Genomic DNA, 9,354 nt, shown 5'->3' on the forward strand with positions numbered 1-9,354 from the left:
CTACCCAAACCATGGAGTCGAGTTCGATTTCATCACAAACTCGCGGAGCCGCCCTTTGGCATACACCCTCAAGGGAGGCTGCCTTGCTAACGCGTCCAAACTCTTAACCATGGTACCCTTTGACACCCAAATAAGCTTAACCATAGTCGAACATAGAACTTTACTTTAGGTTGCAAACTTAATTGCATCATGCGTGAAAATTTGCTTATATGTGCATTTTTTTATTGAATTTTTATATTTATTTTTTCTCTTGTCAAAACCTTTTTTTTTTTTTTATTAATTTATGAGTCAACTCGGATTTTTATTCCCTTATTCTTCACAAGAGTCAACTTATTTTGGTCATATTTGGAGTTCTAGAAAGAGTTATGTGTCGTGCCACCTTTGGATCTGTATCCCCGAGTTTTATCTTTCATTTGGCGTTAGTTTCGTCCCAATCAGAGTCACAGATCAAAAGTTATAATTGATATACTACAGCCTGTCCAGTTTAGGTGTCTTTTTAGCGTCAACAATTTTTTTTTAATATCTTTTCTTGTCAAGCTAGTCTTAGCCAAGGCCTTTAATCCGTGTCAACTCGTATAACATTGGATTATATATTTTTATTTTTATTTATATGTTTATATCATGAGTACTAACTCTTCTACAATTCTACTTCTCTTCCTAGTTTCTTGTGATCGATTTTTGTGCTAGCCTTAACATGTGTTCTTTGTCTTTGATTGTGGCTGATCTTATTTATGACTAACGATTACCAATGTACCGTTTTCACCTATTAAATAGCATAAACATTAAAATTGGACAAAATTAATCAAGTTAGTTTTCTTTTAGTCTTCCGTGCTATTTGGTCATTGGGTCCTTTTTTTTTCACAACGTCCTCATGTCTAGCCATGCGATCATACCACGAGTCTTAATAAAATCACCTAATCACACATGTTGAGTCATTTCACACACTTTGTCTTCAAGTAATGCACTAAATTGTTTATGATCATATACTAGGACCATGCATTCATCATTTTCCGTCGTAATAGGAATGAGTGGAGTATTTCCCAGTAGTTTTCAAAATTGTTTCATACACACTTCCTTTCCAATCTGAGTATTGAGTGAAAGCATTAATTAAGTTCATCCTTACACAGTACTTGAGTCTAAAATCACTAGGCAATAGTTGGAAGAATAAGGGGAACGTCACTCTTTCCTTCTTTCCTTCCAATCAAAGCATCAACAACAACAAACTTTTTTCCTCACCAGGCGGCAATAAGTAACTCATAAACAGTCATGAAGACAAAGCACGATGCAAGCTTCTCACCATGATTTCATGTTTCTTCTCCTTTTGTTTCAAACCTGATGAGTGTCATTTATGGCACTCATTTTATTCTCTTTAGGGTGGAATTCATGCTATTTTATAGCTCTTTTCTTTAGTTCTTCCTTACTTTTACTCTTTATTTCCTTAGTTTGCATTTTCTTAGTTGAATTTCTATTTTTATGCATTTCTTAGTTTATTTTGTTATTTTCTCTTTTATTTGTTAGTTTTCGTTCATTTTTCAGGTTAAGATCATAATCCGAGGATTCCTGAGTTTCCTTCCCAAGTTTTACATTGTTTGAGATGCCTCTTGCCTACCATTTAAAGTTCAAGTTCGAAGGAGTGTATAGTTCAAGTCTTCTAGCTCGTGCATGCAAGCGGTGGCTACACCATTCTTGGTGTAGAATCCACCGTGTAGGCTATTTGAAGACTGCCTCCTTCCGTGTTCATCAACCTCATCAAGTGGAGCGCACGAAGAAGAGCTCAGTTGAAGGTGAAGGAGGCTTCCATATTCTTTGTGGGGGCTTCTGTAGACACCTAAAAATATCTCCCCAAAACCAAACCCGATGATGAACAACCTTTCATCACCATTATTGGTCGGGTTGAGTATATAATCTTTGGAGTGCTTAAATCCATATTCAATCCCAATACATTTCATAAACAACCCAGTTCCTAGCCCATTTCCCCAAACCATAATTTATTTTCCTCTTTTCGTGCCTTTAAACCTAACATAATTCATTTTGTGACCTTTAAAATCATTAATTTGGTTTCCTTTTTATAAAAACATTTATTCTTGTTATTTTGGTCCATAATCTGGGTCCAATGACTGAATAGTTTGTTGGCTCTTGAAAAAAGCTTCCAACGATATATTATAAGCCAAAATCTGAGTTATAACGAATAAGTTATGGCCAAAATATTAAAATGAGCCTAAACCGAACATAAGCCCACCTTACCTACGACCCAAAGATCATGTGGAGGGTCCAAAAGATTTAATCCCATTCCTAAACCAATTAGGATTAATTTGAAGCTTTTATAAATTTCTAAAATATCTTAAATATCCTTTTTGAAAAGATATGATTAATGAGTTTGAAATTAAGTAAAACTTTTCTTTTTGAAAGTCCTAATTCTATTCGAATTGAATGACGTTCAAAGATAGTCAGATATTATTTTTGTGACTCATATTTTTTATCCAAATCTTATATGAGTGGATAGACCGTGAAATTATCTTTCAATGATATATTATAATATCAATTCCGAGCTATAACGAAAAAGATGAATGAAATACCAAACTTTATCTAAAACTGACACCATCCAACTATTTCGGCCATATCACTTATTCTACGATATATTTTGACTTGATTTTAATTGGGTTAAAAATTAGACTTTAACAGCTTTCCAACGACATATTATTTATTTTATTTCAACTTTTGGATCAAAAGATATGATAAAAACAAAAATTGCAAAAACTATTGTCTATCGCAAGAGTTTTATTAGATTCGAATTCTTATCTTTTCTTAATTCTCCGACCCTTATTTTTTCATTATATATAGAGGTAATATCACCCCTTTTTCAATCATCAACAAGCTTGATCTTAAAATAATTCTCTTCTCCCTCTTTAGCCTAAATACTAGCCACCCTATTCTCTCACAATACTTTCCCTAAGCACTCCAAGGAGTCCATACAATACCCGAATTTCTATATTTAAACCAAGGCGTGAAAGTAGGGGTGTTCAAATCCAGGTACCCGAAAATGCGGGTACCCGGATTATCTGTTAGTTTCACAGCCGACCCATGTCCCGACCCGAGAAGCTCGGGTACCCGGGTGTCGCGTACCCGAATTTCTCGTGTCGGGTCATAGGGTACCCGCTTTCTTAAATTCTTGATTAAGAAAAATTAGAACAAATTACTCAATCTTTGAAGATGAAGATTAATTAAGCTGTAAAACAATTAAAGTAATAAAAAAAAAAGTGCTATAAATTCTAATTATTAGATCTATTACTCAATCATCAAACAAAAATTGAGTTTGACTACTACTTTTAAAATAAAAAATTCATAACACATTCAATCAAGTAAACAACAACAATATTCCCCCCCCCCCCAAAAAAAATCAAATAAATTCTACTACGTAAAATTTAGGAACCAAAAATCCCAAAGTTGCTTTACACATTGAACTACAAACCCACAATTATAATTATACACATATTAAATTTTTTAAAAAAAGCTAATAAACCAAAGATCTAAAAACATCGTCGAACTCGAAAGCACGTCCACCGCACGCCGCACTTGGAAGCACCACATGTCAATTCTGATAACAATCTCGTTACTGGAGTTTTTTGTTGATGCTTGATGGAAATGGGCCTCAACCACTTTAAAAAATGGAGTATATTTGGGAAATAAAAGGAGAAATTGGAGAGTTATAAGATAATAACTCTTCAATCTAGAAATAAGATGGGGGAGAGATTGTAAAGTTGTGAGAAACTAAGAATTGAAGAGCATGGAGAATAGGAGATAGCGGCTATAGCAGGAGAGAGAATAGAAGTGAAAATTAAAAAACATTTGACCTATGCTAAAAAAACTCTAACCGAGTAATCGGATACCCGCCTCCTTCACAAAGCGACCCATGACCGACCCGAAGACTGCTGAATTTCCCGGGTCGGGTACCCGTCCCGTTAATTTTTTAAAAAAAATAAAAAATACCCGGTTAAATTTAGTTGAATCATCGGGTCAACGGGTCGGGTCAGTCAGGTCGGATTCTTTTGAACACCCCTATGTGAAAGGTATAATTAATTGAGGGTTTGGACCAAATCATATCTACTTTTTATTTAATTTAATATAATTTCAACTTGATTTATATTTTAATTGAAGTTACTAATAATTTATTCATGATGTAGCAATTCAAGGAAACGCAGAAAGTGAGTAATTAATCATTTAATTACTCTAATTGAAGTTAAATCAATCATTGAATGGAATCCATGTTTTACTCGTGTAAAAGGAATCCACTAATATAATCGGAAGCTCTATACTTGAACTTAAAAGTAGGTCTATAGTTCGATCATGCATCATTCATGCATATCCATGTGATTGACCGAGCATCATCACTATGCCCCTATAGCCCATGAAACTGTGTTATCCAATCAATCTTACATGCTAGTCCTTGTATTGGAATCATTTATGTCCAATTTAATGATTTCGAACTAGGAACTTATATAATATATGGATTTTGTTCACCTATGGGGTTTCATTAACCAAGCCCATCAATCCACATTTATTTTGGACATTTTATTTAACATTAAAACCATAGTTAAATAAGAGAAATAATAAATTTTTTATTAAACATAATTTTGCAAATGAATGTATTACTTATGTAATAAAGTTTTCTAAAAATAAATACAACTTAAATTACATCATCAACCTCAATCAAGTTGCACTAGCATGAGTCTCATGCTTAGGCAATGGAAAGGGTTTAGTAAGTGGATCAACGATTTTCTCATCCGTATGAACTTTGCACATCATGACATCTCCTCTGCCAACAATCTCTCAAATGAGGTGATTATTCCTCTCTACATGTTTGGATTTGAAGTGTGACAGTAGACACCTAAAAATGTCTCCCCAAAACCAAATCCTATGATGAACAACCTTTCACCGCCATTATTGGTCGGGTTGAGTATATAATCTTTGGAGTGATAAAATCCATATTCAATCCCAATACATTTCATAAACAACCCAATTACTAGCCCATTTCCCTAAACCATAACTTATTTTCCTCTTTTTGAGCCTTTAAACCCAAAATAATTCATTTTGTGTCCTTTAAAATCATTCATTTCGTGTCCTTTTTATAAAAACGTTTATTCCAGTTTATTTTGGTCCATAATCTGGTTCCAATGATTGAATAGTTTGTTGGGGCTTGAAAAGAGATTTCCAACAATATATTATAAGCCAAAATCTGAGTTATACCGAATAAGTTATGGCCCAAATATAAAACTGAGCCTAAACCAAACATAAGCCCACCTTACCTACGACCCAATGATCATGTGGAGGGTCCAAAAGATTTAATCTCATTCCTAAACCAATACAGATTAATTTTAAGCTTATATAAGTTTCTAAAATATCTTAATTATCCTTTTTGAAAAGATAAGATTAAAGAGTTTGAAATTGAATATAACTTTTCTTTTTAAAAGTCGTAATTCTATTCAAATTGAAAGACGTTCAAAGCTAGTGAGATATTATTTTCGCGCCTCCTACTTTCTATCCAAATATTACACTATTGGATAGAACGTGAAATTATCTTTCCAATGATATATTATAATATCAATCCGGAGCTATAACGAAAAAGATATGAATGAAATACCAAACTCTTTCCAATACTGACATCGTCCAACTATTTCGGCCATATCTTTTATTTTACAAAAATTTTTGATCTAATTTCAATTGGGTTAAAAATTATACTTTAACAACTTTCTAACAACATATTATTTATCGTATTCCAGTTATTGGATAAAAAGATATGATAAAAACAAAAACCGCAAAAACTGTTGTCTATCGCAAGAGTTTTATTAGATTCAAATTCTTATCTTTCCTTAATTCTTCGACCCTTATTTTGACATTATAAATAGAGGTAATATCACCGCTTTTTCAATCATCAACAAGCTTGATCACAAAATAATTCTCTTCTCCCTCTTTAGCCTAAATACTAGCCACCCTATTCTCTCAAAATACTTTCCCTAAGCACTCCAAGCAGTCCATACAATACCCGAAGTTCTATACTTAAACCAAGGCGTGAAAGGTATAATTAATTTAGGGTTTGGACCAAATCATATCTACTCTTTATTTAATTTAATTTAATTTCAATTTGATTTATATTTTAGTTGAAGTTACTAACAATTTATTCATGATGTAGCAATTCAAGGAAACGCAGAAAGTGATTAATTAATCACTTAATTACTCATATTTTTATTCTTATTGCTAGTATCATGATTAGGTTAATTTATATTTTATTTGAATAACAATTTATTGTTAAATTGATTCCAATATTAATGTTAATTCTATTATTGTTATTATGATAACTATATTGCATTTTAAAGGGAATATGTAATTGAAAATCACGCCTAATAAGATAATTAGGACGACCGGTTTAGGTTCCTTTTTTAATCTTATTGTTAAATCAAGTGATCACAAATATTTTAGAATAATGTGTTGCATTAGTATTAAACCAATTCAGCATAAAAATAGTTTAGAGTAAATTGAATCTTTGTTTGCATGCCTTTGAGGTCGCAAGAATCACTTTTCACTATAAGAATCGAGTAGAGGCCAATACGGGCGAATGCGACTCCATGACTCACTTCGTACCATCATCCCAGATCTTCTATTCGTGGTTCCGAACCATATGGAGTTAGTAATCTCATGGATTATGAATGGGGTGTAACCTTCACGGGTCAATCAGTGTTGCCTATCGTTGTCCCTTAATCGTGGTTTCCTTTTATGATCCGTGAACGGTTTACAAGTTCCTTAAAAACTTGTTGGCGTCTCCCTACTTTATTTGTCCCTAATTGTATATGTCAATTCCCAATTCGTATGAGTGCCAAGCATATTCACACATGCTTTAACGTAGGCGCACATCGAACGACGCCTACAGTGACCTTGGCTTCTTTGATTGAGCAATGGTGCCATTGTTTTCACAGTACAACTCAATTCCTTTCTAAGAACTTGGTACAATGTCCAACCCTGTGAGGAATTTCTTAATCCAAACTGGCTCCTTAGCTGCTTCAACAACAGCCAAATACTCTAACTATGTCGTAAAGTCTGCGATAGTGATTTGCTTTGAACTCTTCCAGCTCACTGCTCCTCCATTCAGACAGAAAATGTACCCTGACTGGAATTTGAAGTAATCTCTAGTTTTTTTTGGAAACTTGCATCGGTATAGACCTTGAAAACCAACTCATCTTCGCTGCCATAAAGTAGAAACATTCCTTTAGTCCTTCTCAAGTACTTAAGGATGCTCTTAGCAGCTATCCAATATGCTTCACCTGGATTTGCCTGAAATATGCTACACATGCTAAGATCATATGAAACATCAGGCCTTGTACAAATCATGGAATACATAATAGACCTTACTGCAGAAGCATAAGGTATACTAGTCATACGTCTCATCTCATCTGGCGTTTGAGGGAACTGCGATTTACTAAGCGTAATGCCATGGGACATGGGAAGAAATCCTCTCTTGGAGTCTTTCATCTCGAACCTTTCAAGAACCTTATCTATATAAGTCTGTTGAGTTAGTCCAATCATCCTTCGAGATCTATCTCGATGAATCTTGATTCCCAAAATGTACTCGGCGTCACCCAAGTCTTTCACGGAGAAACAACTCTTCAACCATTCCTTCACTGACTCAAGCATTGGTATGTCATTTCCCATGAGTAGTATTTCATCTACATACAAGACTAAGAAAACTATGCTGGTCCCACTAGATTTATTGTATACACAAGGTTCCTCTTCGCTCTTGAGGAAATCAAATAGTTTGATTACCTCATCAGAACAAAGATTCCAACTCCTTGGTGCTTGCTTCAATCCATAGATGGAATTCTAAAGCTTGCATACTTTTCTAAGATTTTCGTGATCTTCAAAACCCTCAGGTTATGTCATATACACTTCCTCTATCAAGAACCCATTCAAGAAGGTTGTTTTGACATCGCCAGATTTCATAGTTGAAAAACGTAGCAATTGCTAGAAGATTCCGAATGGACTTAAGCATAGCTACTGGGGAAAAAGTTTCATCATAGTAAATACCATGAATATGTCTTTACCCTTTTGCAACCAGTCTTGCTGTGTGGATGTAGGCATTTCAATCATTGTCAGTTTTAATCTTGTAGACCCACTTATAACCAATAGGTTTTACCACATCACGCAAGTCTACCAGGGTCCACACAGCTTTTTCAGACATCGATTCCATTTCGGACTTCATGGCTTCAAGCCATTTATCTAAGTTGGGGCTCGCCAAAGCATGCTTATGGGTTAAAGGTTCTCCATTCTATAATAAGAAGATTTCAGAATCCTCGGTTAATAGTTTCTCAACAAACTATTTGTTTCTGATTCTAGTAGACCTACGTAGGGTAGGAGCACAACATAAATATTATCTTCAACTCTTTGAAGATTTTTGCAAGAATTAGATTCAAGTGGGATAATAGGAGTCTTGCTAGCCTAATTAGCTTGCTCCAGCACATGATTTTTCGAATTATCCGACTCATGCGCCCTCGCCTCTGATGTGGTGTTATCCACATACATTTGTTGCTCGTCTCGAATTTCTTTGAGAACTAATTTACTCCCACTTGACTTTGTAGAAAGAAATTATCTTTCAAAAAAGACACCATCGCGAGCAACAAACACTTTGTTATCTGCGCGATTTTAGAAGTAATACCCTCTTGTTTCTTTGGGATAACCCACGAAGAAACATTTGTCTGATTTAGGGCCTAGTTTATCGCCTTATAAGCGTTTTACATAGACTTCACATCCCCAAATCTTGAGATAAGACAACTTTACAACTTTTCCAGTCTATAACTCATATGATGTCTTCTTAACTAATTTGGACGGGCTTCTGTTCACTATGTTCGCAGCTTTTTCTAATTCATATCCCCATAACAATATGTGTAAATCAGTAAAGCTCATCATGGACCGAACCATGTCTAGCAAAGTTTGATTCCTCCTTTCTAACACACTAGTTAGCTGTGGTGTTCCCGGAGGAGTTAATTGTGTAAGTATTCCACAATTAATCAGATGTTCATCAAATTCTTGGGTCAAATATTCACCACCACAATCAGATCACAGTGCTTTAATTGTCTTCCTAAGCTAGTTTTGTACCTCATTATGGAATTCCTTGAACTTTTCAAAGGATTCTGACTTATGCTTCATGTAATAGATATATCCGTACCTAATTAAATCATTAGTAAAAGTAATGAAGTAGTCAAAACTAACTTTAGCTTTTGAACTCATTGGTCCACACACATCCGTATGTATAAGGCCCAAAAGATCACTAGCTCTTTCACCCTTTCTAGTAAAAGGTGACCTGGTCAT

The sequence above is a fragment of the Chenopodium album genome, chromosome 1 (genome assembly GCF_948465745.1).
Source record: "Chenopodium album chromosome 1, dcCheAlbu1.1, whole genome shotgun sequence".
Lineage (NCBI taxonomy): Eukaryota > Viridiplantae > Streptophyta > Magnoliopsida > Caryophyllales > Amaranthaceae > Chenopodium > Chenopodium album.